Genomic DNA, 13,942 nt, shown 5'->3' with positions numbered 1-13,942 from the left:
TTTTAAAAACTTACAGAGAGCAACTAAAAAAATAATTAGAAGGGAAAAGATGAAATAAGAAAGCAAACTAGCAATTAATATCACAGTGGATAGTAAAAATTTTTCAAGTATGTTAAAAATAAAAGAGAGTGGATATAGGACTGCTCGAAAATCAGGCAGGAGAAATAATAACAGAGACAGGGAGATGACTGATGAACTAAATGAGTATTTTGCATCAGTCTTCACTGTGGAAGACACTAACAGTATGCCTGATGTTGTAGTGTGTGAAGGAAGAGAAGTGGGTGCAGTTACTGTTACAAGAGCAAAGGTGCTCAAAAAGCTGAAAGACCTAAAGGAACATAAATCACCTGGACCAGATGAACTGCACCCCAGGGTTCTGAAAGAGGTAGTGTTAGAGATGATGGTGGCATTAGAAATGATCTTTCAGAAATCATTGGACTCTGGCATGGTGCCAGAGGACTGGAAAATTGCAAATGTTACTCCACTCTTTAAGAAAGCAAGAAGGCAGCAGAAGGGAAATTATAGACCAGTTAGCCTGACCTCAGTGGTTGGTATTATGTTAGAGTCAGTTGTTAAGGACGAGGTGATGGAGTACTTTGTGACACAGGACAAGAAAGTACAAAGTCAGCATGGTTTCCTTCAGGGAAATTCCTCCCTGACGAACATGTTGGAATTCTTTGAGGAGATACAAGTAAGATAGATAAAGAGGATGTAGTTGATGTTTTATATTTGGACTTTCAGAAGGCCTTACACAGGGTGCCACACATGAGGCTGCTTACCAAGTTAAGTGCCCATGGTATTACAGGAAAGTTATTGACATGGTTAGAGCATTGGCTGATTGGTAGGAAGAAGCGAATGGGAATAAAAGGATCCTTTTCTGGTTGGCTGCCAGTGACTAGTGGTGTTCCGCAGGGGTCGGTGTTGGGACCACTTCTTTTTATGTTGTATATAAATGATTTGGATGATGGAATAGATGGCTTTGTTGCCAAGTTTACAGATGATACGAAGATTGGTGGTGGGGCAGGTAGTGTTGAGGAAACAGGTAGGATGCAGAAAGACTTAGTCAGATTAGGAGAATGGGCAGGAAAGTGGCAAATGAAATACAATGTTGGAAAATGCATGCTCATGCACTTTGGTAGCAGAAATAAATGTGCGGACTATTTTCTAAATGGGAGAAAATCCAGGAATCTGAGATGCAGAGGGACTTGGCAGTCCTTGTGCACAACACCCTGAAGGTTAACTTGCATGTAGAGTTGGTGGTGAGGAAGGCAAATGCCATGTTAGCATTCATTTCAAGAGGTCTAGAATACAAGAGCAGGGATGGATGATGGATGATATAAGACAATGGTGAGGCCTCACCTTGAGCACTGTGAACCGTTTTGGGCCTCTCATCTTAGAAAAGATGTGCTGGCATTGGAGAGGGTCCAGAGCAGGTTCACACGGATGATTCCAGGAATGAAAGGGTTATCATACGAGGAACGTTTGATGGCTCTGGGTCTGTACTCGCTGGAATTCAGAAGGATGAGCGGGGATCTCATTCAAACCTTTCGAATGTTGAAAGGCTGAGACCAAGTAGATGTGGAAAAGATGTTTCCCATGGTGGGGGAGTCTAGGACAAAAGGGCACAGCAAGATAAAGGGGTGTCCATTCAAAACAGAGATGTGGTGAAATTTCTTTAGCCAAAGGGTGGTGGATTTGTGGAATTTGTTGCCACATGCCCTGTGGAGACCAGGTTGTTGGGTATATTTAAGGCAGAGATTGATAGATTCTTGTTTGGACATGACATCAGAGGTAACAGGGAGAAGGCTGGGAATTGGGATTGAGGAGGAGATAGAAAAAGAGGATCGGCCATGACTGAATGGCAGAGCAGACTCGATGAGCCAGATTGCCTAATTCTGCTCCTATGTCTTATGGTCTTAAGTGTTCATCTTCCCTTTTCATCAAAAGTCGCTCCCCTGTGCTAACAAGGGATTGGCCCATTTAAAGAGTTGCCTTTTGGTGCCAGCTGATGACCTCACAGCCCCAATAGAGTATAAATTTACTGCACTGAAAGCTCCAGGTCTCCTTTGCTTTGGGGGCTCGATGGGGTGGTCACCGGCGCCACGAGAAGAGTGGTGCTGTAAGAGAGGGTCAGAGCGCACACTTTAGACAAGTATTTGTAACTGGGTGTAACTTGAAGGATTTACTGAATGTTTAGTGCCTGTCTTCTCCTGTGAATAGATAGTTAACATATCTACATAATAGGGGCAATCTATAGTTATAGTCATAGTCATAGTCATAGTCTTAGTCATACTTTATTGATCCCAGGGGAAATTGGTTTTTGTTACAGTTGCACCATAAATAATAAATAGTAATAGAACCATAAATAGTTAAATAGTAATATGTAAATTATGCCAGGAAATAAGTTCAGGACCAGCCTATTGGCTCAGGGTGTCTGACCCTCCAAGGGAGGAGTTGTAAAGTTTGATGGCCACAGGCAGGAATGACTTCCTATGACGCTCAGTGCTGCATCTCGGTGGAATGAGTCTCTGGCTGAATGTACTCCTGTGCCCACCCAGTACATTATGTAGTGGATGGGAGACATTGTCCAAGATGGCATGCAACTTAGACAGCATCCTCTTTTCAGACACCACCGTCAGAGAGTCCAGTTCCATCCCCACAACATCACTGGCCTTACGGATGAGTTTGTTGATTCTGTTGATGTCTGCTACCCTCAGCCTGCAGCCCCAGCACACAACAGCAAACATGATAACACTGGCCACCACAGACTCGTAGAACATCCTCAGCATCGTCCGGCAGATGTTAAAGGACCTCAGTCTCCTCAGGAAATAGAGACGGCTCTGACTCTTCTTGTAGACAGCCTCAGTGTTCTTTGACCAGTCCAATTTATTGTCAATTCGTATCCCCAGGTATTTGTAATCCTCCACCATGTCCACACTGACCCCCTGGATGGAAACAGGGGTCACCGGTACCTTAGCCCTCCTCAGGTCTACCACCAGCTCCTTAGTCTTTTTCACATTAAGCTGCAGATAATTCTGCTCACACCATGTGACAAAGTTTCCTACCTTAGCCCTGTACTCAGCCTCATCTCCCTTGCTGATGCATCCAACCATGGCAGAGTCATCAGAAAACTTCTGAAGATGACAAGACTCTGTGCAGTAGTTGAAGTCCGAGGTGTAAATGGTGAAGAGAAAGGGAGTCAAGACAGTCCCCTGTGGAGCCCCAGTGCTGCTGATCACTCTGTCGGACACAGTGTTGCAAGCACACGTACTGTGGTCTGCCGGTCAGGTAATCAAGAATCCATGATACCAGGGAAGCATCCACCTGCATCGCTGTCATCTTCTCCCCCAGCAGAGCAGGGCGAATGGTGTTGAACGCACTGGAGAAGTCAAGAAACATGACCCTCACAGTGCCAGCTGGCTTGTCCAGGTGGGCGTAGACACGGTTCAGCAGGTAGACGATGGCATCCTCAACTCCTAGTCGGGGCTGGTAGGTGAACTGGAGGGGATCTAAGTGTGGCCTGACCATAGGCCAGAGCAGCTCCAGAATAAGTCTCTCTAGGGTCTTCATGATGTGGGAGGTCAATGCCACCAGTCTGTAGTCATTGAGGCCGCTGGGGCGCAGCGTCTTCGGCACAGGGATGAGGCAGGATGTCTTCCACAGTACAGGAACCCTCCGGATCCTCAGGCCGCCAATTACCCAGTATGTCTTTGAGAAATGAGAGGAGACCAGAATTCACAGGGGGAATGTGAAAACTCCACACGAGTTGCTGGAGATGTGAGGTGATACTGTTATGAATTGTGCCAAATCTAAACTGATGGATCCTGGAATCCATAATTCCTTGAAACTGGTGTCACAGTTAGACAGGGTGGCAAAGAAAGCTTTTGCACATTGGCCTTGATGCGTCAGAGTATTGAGTACAGGAGATGGGTTGTTATGTTGAAGTTGTATAAGACGTTGGCTAGGACAAATTTGGAGAATTGTGTGCTGTTTTGGTTAGCTACCTGCAGGAAAAATAGCAGTAAGATTATAAGGAGAACAGAGAAAATTTACAGGGATGTTGCTGGGTCTTGAGGATCTGAGTTATAGGGAACAGTTGAATAGGTGAGGACTTTAATCCCTGGAGTGTAGGGTAATGAGACGAGATTTGATAGAGGTACACAGAATTATGAGGGGTAAATGTAAAAAGGCTTTTTCCACTGAGGTTGGATGAGACTAGAACTAGAGGTCATGGGTTAAGGGTGAAAGGTAAAACCTGAGGGGGATGTTCTCTCCAGAGGACGGTGCGATGATGGAACGTGCTACCAGTGGCATCGGATTTTTGAACCTTCCATATTGTAATTTATTTATTATTATTGTAATTTATAGTATATTTTACATATTGCATTGTACTGCTGCCACAAAACAACACATTTCATGACATAAAACCTGATTCTGATTCTGATTTAGTGGAAGCGGATGTACGGAAAGATGTTGTCCAGGTGCAGGTTGATGGGATTAGGCAGAATAAGAGTTCAGCACAGACTAGAAGGGCTGAAAAGCCTGAAGAGCCTGTTTCTCTGCACTATGACTCTAAAAGCATTCAATATGAAACATAGGTGCCATTTGCAAGGCGCGTTGATATTAGCTCCCACTTGAGAGTAGAGTGGAAGAAAACGTGGAGAATTAATTTGTGGCTCCCTTCCACTTAAGCCAAATATCCTCTTATCGAGTAGTCGGAACTGGAACTGTTCCTATCAGTTTCCATTGGCCTTGGCTAATGTTATCCCTGGCTGAGTAACAGAACATTCCTGCAATGTGGATAGAGAAGATAGTGTCAAGTTCAGAGTTTATGATCAAATACAGTATGCTTAGGTGTAATGAAACACTTGCAGCAACTTCACAGGAACATGGCATCATATAGGTAGCATTCAAAATAAAATCAGGAATATAAATTATACACAAGAAATAATATAATTAGAACTAAATAAAACAAAGTGTATTTTAGTGCAAAGTTGTCACGTGTTGCTAAACTGGGTTAGAATGTGGAACAGTACAGCTCCTGAACAGGCTCCTCAGCTCACAACTCTGTGTCAAACTAATCAAGTGCAAGGTAATCTGACTGTACATATAAAACCAAATGAAACAACGTTCCTCCGGACTACAGCACACCCACAAAGCATATATCACACAAAAATGTCCAACTAATCTAGTCCCTTCAGCCTACACAATAGACAATAGACAACAGGTGCAGGAGTAGGCCATTCAGCCCTTCGAGCCAGCACTGCCATTCACTGTGATCGTGGCTGATCATCCACTATCAGTATCCAGTTCCTGCCTTATCTCCATAACCTTTGATTCTGCTATCTTTAAGAGCTCTATCCATCTCTTTCTTGAAAGCATCCAGAGACTTGGCTTCCACAGCCTTCTGGGGCAGAGCATTTCACTCTCTGGGTGAAAAAGTTTTTCCTCAACTCTGTTCTAAATGGCCTACCCCTTATTCTTAAACCGTGGCCTCTGGTTCTGGACTCACCCATCAGCGGGAACATGCTTTCTGCCTCCAGCGTGTCGAATCCCTTAATAATCTTATGTGTTTCAATAAGATCCCCTCTCAGCCTTCTAAATTCCAGAGTATACAAGCCCAGTCGCTCCAATCTTTCAACATATGACAGTCCCGCCATCCCGGGAATTAACCTTGTGAACCTACGCTGCACTCCCTCAATAGCAAGAATGTCCTTCCTCAAATTTGGAGACCAAAACTGTACACAGTACTCCAGGTGTGGTCTCACCAGGGCCCTGTACAGCTGCAGAAGGACCTCTTTGCTCTTATACTCAATTCCCCTAGTTATGAAGGCCAGCATGCCATTAGCTTTCTTCACTGCCTGCTGTACTTGCATGCTTGCTTTCAGTGACTGATGTACAAGAACACCTAGATCTCGTTGTACTTCCCCTTTTCCTAACTTGACTCCATTTAGGTAATAATCTGCCTTCCTATTCTTACCACCAAGATGGATAACCTAACATTTATCCACATTAAACTGCACCTGCCCATATCCTCCCATCTTCCTGCATGCTCAAGTGTCTAACTCAGATTCTGATGAACCGCCTCTATTGTATTCACTGCCACCACCACCTCTGGCATCATATTCTGTGTAAAATACTTGCCCCTCACATCTCATGTACTAATGAAGGGCCTTGGCCCAAAATGTTGACTCCTTATTCCTCTCCATAGATGCTGCCTGATCTGCTGAGTTCCCCCAGCATACTGAGTGTGTTTTGCTTTGGATTTCCAGCATCTGCAGAATGTCTTGAGTTTGAAAGAGAAATAATGTATGAAATCATGAAAAGGCAACGTAACTTCATTGGACATGTGATTAGGAAAGAGGAGTTAGAATGCACGGTAATTATGGGAAAGATTGAAGGGAAGAAAGCAAGAGGAAAGCAAAGGCAAATGATGATGGAGACAGCAGCCAGAGAACTGGAAATGAATACCAATGAATTGATCCACTTGACCTGAAACAGGAGTGTGTGGGCCATGGCAGTCAAAGCTCAAACTGGGCATGGTACCTGATGGTGCTGATGATAGAAACATAGAAAGCAGGTGCAGGAGTAGGCCATTCGGCCCTTTAAGCCTGCACCACCATTCAGTATGATCATGGCTGATCATCCAACTCAGAACCCTGTACCAGCCTTCCCTCCATACCCTCTGATCCCTTTAGCCACAAGGGCCATATCTACAGAAACATAGAAAATAGGTGCAGGAGTAAAATGGACCTCAGTAAGACGCGTATAAACATCATATAGAACCCAGCGAGAGGTAAAGAAGGGCTCGTCCGGGATTTGAACCCGGGACCTCTCGCACCCTAAGCGAGAATCATACCCCTAGACCAACGAGCCAAATCTCCTTTGAGCTTTTCCTCTCTTACTTTAAATGCATGCCTCTTAATATTCAACACCTCAACTCTGAGGAGAAGATACTGACTGCCAATTTATACCTTGCATAATCTTATCAATCTCTATCAGATCTCCCCTCAGCCCCGCCAGTCCAGAGAAAACAGACCAACTTTGACCAAACTGTCCTTATAACACATGCCCTCTAATCCAGGCAGTGTCATGGTAAACTTCTTCTGCACCCTCTTCAAAGCTTCCACATCCTCCCTATACTGTTAGCAGGTGTAGAACTGACAGTTCCTCGGGAACACCGGATTGAGGAGATGTTTGGGCATAAGAAAGCCAAACACCAGGAATTGGTAGAGCAGTGCCAGAGATGGGATGGATGGCACCTTGTGAGCCTGTAGAGGATTTGCTGGCTGCTCACTAGGCAGAACCTACTGTCTCCTGATGCAAAGAAAAGGAACCATCAGGACCATCCCAGAAGCTGCTGAGCAAGCCTCCAGATGGCTATCGATCAAGAGGTGTGACCTGTGGACCAACGCTGGTGGGACACAAGCAGGGGCCTGATCATCTACGGCTGGGCTGCCTGGGCGAGAGTTTCTGATTTGGAAAGACCCGAAACACCTGCTGTCCCCAGGTTACACCACCGATGATGTGTCCCAGTGTATCCTAGGATCTCAGCATCATTCTAGAACATAGCAAAGGGCTAAATAAAGTGTAATGGAGTCATAGAACACCACAGCTCAATGCTCAGATAGGGCCATCTAGTCTGTCCACTGTCTCATGGACACAGAATAAGCACCTCGCAAACAGGAAAATCTGCAAATGGACCTCAGTAAGACGATTATAAACGTCATGTAGAACCCAGCGAGAGGTAAAGAAGGGCTCGTCCGGGATTTGAACCCGGGACCTCTCGCACCCTAAGCGAGAATCATACCCCTAGACCAACGAGCCAACTTACTTAAAGTTCAGGACGATTGGTCTCAATACCTAGGTTTCCGTTGAGACCAGATTATTTCGATGTTGAGAATCGTCTGGGACTTCCTTCAAATAGTGACACACTTGTAGCGACTCTCTTAAATAAATATTGACAGGACAGAGTCCTGGAGACGCATTAAAATGCTAACTCACTGCCGTGACCCTTGTAAATACCGTCCAACTCCTGGGGACCCCAGTAAATGCTGACACACTCCCCCCGGTATACATCAATGGACTCTCGGGAGCAGTTTGTCCCGGCTCTGGAAAAGTGTTTCCAGCTGTCCGAGTGAAATTGCTCCTTGTTACAGAAAACATTTCTTTTCAGAGACAGAATAAATTGCTGTCTCATTATCGCAATTTAATACACTGCCCTCCTACTACAGGATATTTCGCGTCTGGGAGGGGGCGGGTGGAGAATTGAAGAGGGAATTGATGAAACCACAGTCCATAAGACTTCGAAGCAGAATTAGGCCATTTATTTTTAAATTATTATTTGGAGATTAAGTGGGGAGAACGTACAAACCCCTTACAAACAGCGTCGGAATTAAACACCGATTTGTAATAGCCCCGTGCGGACTCCCTCCGCTATCGTGTCACATCATTCTGCCTATCGAGACTGCTCCGCCACTTCATCATGGCTGATTTATTACCCCTCCTGCCTCTTGGTGACCACTGAAAATCCCGATATGGAGCTCGCGGTCTTGGTTAAGTTAATTATTCTGCTCCCTGGTCCAGGGATAAGGCAGGGTATGTTATTTAGTGAGGGATGAGCATTATGGTGGTGAACCTGTGGAATTCAATGCCACAAATGACTGCGGAGGCCAAGTCATGTATACTTAAAGTGGAGGTTGATACGGTCTCCATTAGTAAGCGTGTCAAAGGTCACAGAAGAAGACAACAGAATGGGGGTGAGAAGGAGAAATAATCAGACATAATGGAATGGCAGGCCACTCGATGGGCTGAATGGCCTAATTTTCTCCTATGGCTTCTGCTCTTGTTGTAATTGATTGCATCACTATCTGGTAAGTCATAGTCATACTTTATTGATTCCAGGGGAAATCGGTTTTCGTTACAGTTGCACCATAAATAATTAAATAGTAATCAAACCTTAAATAATTAAATAGTAATATGTAAATTATGCCAGGAAATAAGTCCAGGACCAGCCTATTGGCTCAGGGTGTCTGACCCTCCAAGGGAGGAGTTGTAAAGTTTGATGGCCACAGGCAGGAATGACTTCCTATGACACTCAGTGCTGCATCTCGGTGGAATGAGTCTCTGGCTGAATGTACTCCTGTGCCCAACCAGTACATTATGTAGTGGATGGGAGACATTGACCAAGATGGCATGCAACATAGACAGCATCTTCTTTTCAGACACCACCGTCAGAGAGTCCAGTTCCAACCCCACAACATCACACCACACAAGATTGGCAAAAGCTGCAGAAAGATCTAAACTCAGCCAGCGCCATCATGGTCACTCGCCTCCCCGGCAATGAGGGCATCTTCAAAAGCCGATACCTCTAGTTCCCCTCTACCACCACTCTGCTCCGTCTAGCGGAATTAGTCCTTACTCTTAATAATTTCTCCTTTGGTTCCTCCCACTTCCTCCAAACTTAAGGTGTGGCTATGTGCACCCGTATGGGTCCTAGCTAAGCCTACCTTTTTGTTGGCTTTGTGGAACAATCTATGTTCCGTGCCTATTCTGGTATCTGTCCCCAACTTTTCCTTTGCTACATCGACGACTGCATTGGCGCTGCTTCCTGCACGCATGCAGAGCTCGTTGACTTTATTAACTTTGCCTCCAACTTTCACCCTGCCCTCAAGTTTACCTGGTCCATTTCCGACACCTCCCTCCCCTTTCTAGATCTTTCTGTCTCTGTCTCTGGAGACAGCTTATCCACTGATGTCTACTATAAGCCTACTGACTCTCACAGCTATCTGGACTATTCCTCTTCTCACCCTGTCTCTTGCAAAAACGCCATCCACTTCTCGCAATTCCTCCGTCTCCACCGCATCTGCTCTCAGGATGAGGCTTTTCATTCTAGGACGAGGGAGATGTCCTTTTTTTAAAGAAAGGGGCTTCCCTTCCTCCACTATCAACTCTGCTCTTAAACGCATCTCCCCCATTTCACGTACATCTGCTCTCACTCCATCCTCCCGCCACCCCGCTAGGAATAGGGTTCCCCTGGTCCTCACCTACCACCCCACCAGCCTCCGGGTCCAACATATTATTCTCCGTAACTTCCGCCACCTCCAACGGGATCCCACCACTAAGCACATCTTTCCCTCCCCCCCCCCCCCGCATTCCGCAGGGATCGCTCCCTACGCATCTCCCTTGTCCATTCGTCCCCTCCCCCCATCCCTCCCCACTGATCTCCCTCCTGGCACTTATCCGTGTAAGTGGAACAAGTGCTACACATGCCCTTACACTTCCTCCCTTACCACCATTCAGGGCCCCAAACAGTCCTTCCAGGTGAGGCAACACTTCACCTGTGAGTCGACTGGGGTGATATACTGCGTCCAGTGCTCCCGATGTGGCCTTTTATATATTGGCGAGACCCGACGCAGACTGGGAGACCGCTTTGCTGAACATCTACGCTCTGTCCGCCAGAGAAAGCAGGATCTCCCAGTGGTCACACATTTTAATTCCACATCCCATTCCCATTCTGACATGTCTATCCACGGCCTTCTCTACTGTAAAGATGAAGCCACACTCAGGTTGGAGGAACAACACCTTATATTCCGTCTGGGTAGCCTCCAACCTGATGGCATGAACATCGACTTCTCTAACTTCCGCTAATGTCCCACCTCCCCCTCGTACCCCATCTGTTACTTATTTTTATACACACATTCTTTCTCTCACTCTCCTTTTTCTCCCTCTGTCCCTCTGAATATACCCCTTGCCCATCATCTGGGTCCCCCCCCCCCGCCTTGTCTTTCTCCCTGGGCCTCCTGTCCCATGATCCTCTCATATCCCTTTTGCCTATCACCTGTCCAGCTCTTGGCTCCATCCCTCCCCCTCCTGTCTTCTCCTGTCATTTTGGATCTCTCCCTCCCCTCCAACTTTCAAATCTCTTACTCACTCTTCCTTCAGTTAATCCTGACGAAGGGTCTCGGCCCGAAATGTCGACTGCACCTCTCCTAGAGATGCTGCCTGGCCTGCTGCGTTCACCAGCAACTTTGATGCGTGTTGCTTGAATTTCCAGCATCTGCAGAATTCCTGTTGTTTGCGACCTAAAAAAGGTGGCACACCCGTCAGCTAGCTCGGATTCAGATATAGTTACCACACCTACTTGGAAACATGCGGTAGAATGTGACATTTGTGTTAACAACCAACACCTGAGGTCGTGCTGGGGAGAGCCTGCAAGTGTTGTCATGCATTCTGGTGCCTCATATAATGCCCACAATGCTCAGCAGGACCACATAGAACATAACAAGGAAAAAAACAAAGCCAGAAAAACAAGCCCCTTTCCTCCCTCCCACCCATACAGGCAAACAGACCTCCAAATTCCGGACAGTCCTCCAAGCATCTAGTTTCCAGTCTCCAAGCTTCAGCCATTAAGCTTCAAAGTCCGGACTTCTGGTTGACCTTTGGGCCACAGAACAACAGATTTCACGACATATACATAAGTCAGGGATAGTATAGGGTCTCGGCCCGAAACGTCAACTGTACCTCTTCCCAGAGATGCTGCCTGGCCTGCTGCGTTCACCAGCAACATTGATGTGTGTTGCTTGAATTTCCAGCATCTGCAGAATTCCTCGTGTATAATAAACCTGAGTTTGGTTGCAATTCCTCTGAGATTGATTAGCAAAAGCTACAAAATTAAATCAGTAAGTCTGATTCTCATGTTAGAAGCACAGCCTCCATCCCAATGGCTGTCCTTCAATGAAACTTAGTATCTCGACAATAGAGTTACAAGGTAACAGACTTGATAGCTGCACTTGCTGTGGTGAAGATATCGTGCTCTTTACCCTGCATCTGAGCTGACAGCTGAATCACTATAATTAGACGGATGCAATACCAAAGATTACTGAGGAATTTGAATTTCACCCCTTCTGGAAATGATAACCCCTGAGTGGTTATGGGCTGGATAGCTTGCCCTGAGTCTCATGTGCCAGTGACAGGGATGCATGTCATAGATCAAGCTGCCTGCTAATTGCCATCTTATCTTTGGACTATTTCAGTCCGGACACACTCAAGAGGGCCTGGGAGACAGAAGGATAATTAGTCTTCATTTGGCAAAGGGAAGGAGAAGGAGAAAGGGGGCAACAATTGTTAATATTTAACTTTTGTTATTGGTTTATTATTGCCATATGTACAGTGAAAAACTTGTCTTGCATGTTTATTTATTTACCTGTCTGTCTACCTGTTATTTATTTTTATCTATCTGTTTGTTTACTTTATTCATTTAGAGATACAATGTGGAATAGGTTCTTCCACCCCAACAAGCTGTGTCACCCAGCAACCCACCTATTTAACCTAACCACCGGACAATTTACAATAACCAATTAATTTACCCATGTTGTGGGCACGTGCCCAAGTGGTTAAGGCATTGGACTAGCGACCTGAAGGTCATGAGTTCAAGCCCCAGCCGAGGGAACGTGTTGTGTCCTTGAGCAAGACACTTAATGCAAGACACTGGTGCCAAGTTGTATGGGTCCTAATGCCCTTCCCTTGGACAACATTGGTGTCGTGGAGAGGGGAGACTTGCAGCATGGGCAACTGCTGGTCTTCCATACATCCTTGCCCAGGTCTGCGCCCTGGAGAGTAAAGACTTTCCAGGCGCAGATCCATGGTCTCGCAAGACTAACGGAGGCCTTTACTAACCCATACATCTTTGGAGGAAATTGGAGCACCCGGAGGAAACCCACGCATTCCACGAGGATGGCGTACAGACTCCTTACAGGTGGCACCAGAATTAAACTCCAAACTCCCCAAGTCGCTCAGCTACGCTACGGTGGTGCCTGTGGTATACTGTCCATACAGATCATTTAATTAGATTCTGATTCATTTAATTGTGTACTTGTACAGTATGTGTGAAACATACGGTGAAGTGCGGTGTTTGCGTTAACAACCAACACATCCAAAGGTGTGCTGGGGGCAGCCCGCAAGTGTTGCCACACATTCCAGTGCCAATGTAGCATGCCCGCAATGTACAGCAGAATGGCAACAATTCCAATCCCTATTACCGATCCATGTGTCGATCCATGGCCCCCTTTACCGCCAAGATGAGGCCTCTCTCAGGTTGGACAGCAATGAACCAATAATCATTGGATGATCAGAGGTGTAGAGGATCAGTAAGTTGAAATTCCTGGGTGTCACTACCTCAGGGGACCCATCATGTAAATATACTTGTGAAGAGATCACAACCTCACCTCTACTTCCTCAGGAGTCTGCAGAGGTTCAGCCTGTCATCAAAGACCTTGGCAAACTTCTATTGATGTGTGTTGGAAAGTGTGCTGACTGGCTGCATTACAGACTGGTATGGGAACGCCAACTTTCCCATCACATCTTTGAAATTACCTCCTCTCACTTTAAATGCATACCCTCCGGCATTTCTCTACCTCAGCACTGGCTACATCTTCTTGACCACATAAAACAATATGGTCATAAGACATAGGAGAAAAATTGAGCCATTCAGCCCATCTAGTCTGCTCTGCCATTCCATCATGGCTGATTTATTATCCCCATCAACTCCATTCTCCTGACTTCTCCCCATAAACTATGACACCCTGACTATCAAGAAACTATCAGCCTCCAGTTTAAATACACTCAGTGACCTGGCTTCCACAGTCGTCCATGGCAACGAATTCCACAGACATCTTCAAAAGGCGATGCCTCGAAAAGGGGAGGCATCCATAATTATGCACCTTTACTATCCAGGAGACGCCCTCTTCCCATTGCTACCATCGAGGAGGTGCAGGAGCCTGAAGACCCTCACTCAACATTTGCAGGAACAGCTTCTTCCCCTCCGCCGTCAGATTTTCGTGTGGATAATGAACCCATGAACACTACCTCACTATTTTTCCTCCTCTTTCTGCACTAGTTATTTAATTTACATATTCTTTTTATTGTAAGTTATAGCTTTCAT

The 13,942-nt window shown here is 46.0% G+C and overlaps 2 non-coding genes across 2 annotated transcripts; both read right to left on the bottom strand.

Moving 5' to 3' along the window:
- Positions 1-6,804: 6,804 nt before the first annotated feature.
- On the bottom strand, positions 6,805-6,876 carry trnap-agg (transfer RNA proline (anticodon AGG)). Its single transcript has one exon. It is a non-coding gene; the product is annotated as a tRNA-Pro (tRNA).
- An 879-nt stretch (positions 6,877-7,755) lies between these two features.
- Positions 7,756-7,827, bottom strand: trnap-agg (transfer RNA proline (anticodon AGG)). Its single transcript has one exon. It is a non-coding gene; the product is annotated as a tRNA-Pro (tRNA).
- Between the last annotated feature and the right edge of the window lie 6,115 nt (positions 7,828-13,942).

The sequence above is a fragment of the Mobula birostris genome, chromosome 7, assembly GCF_030028105.1.
Source record: "Mobula birostris isolate sMobBir1 chromosome 7, sMobBir1.hap1, whole genome shotgun sequence".
Lineage (NCBI taxonomy): Eukaryota > Metazoa > Chordata > Chondrichthyes > Myliobatiformes > Myliobatidae > Mobula > Mobula birostris.
This window is presented reverse-complemented; position numbering and strand designations above follow the sequence as displayed.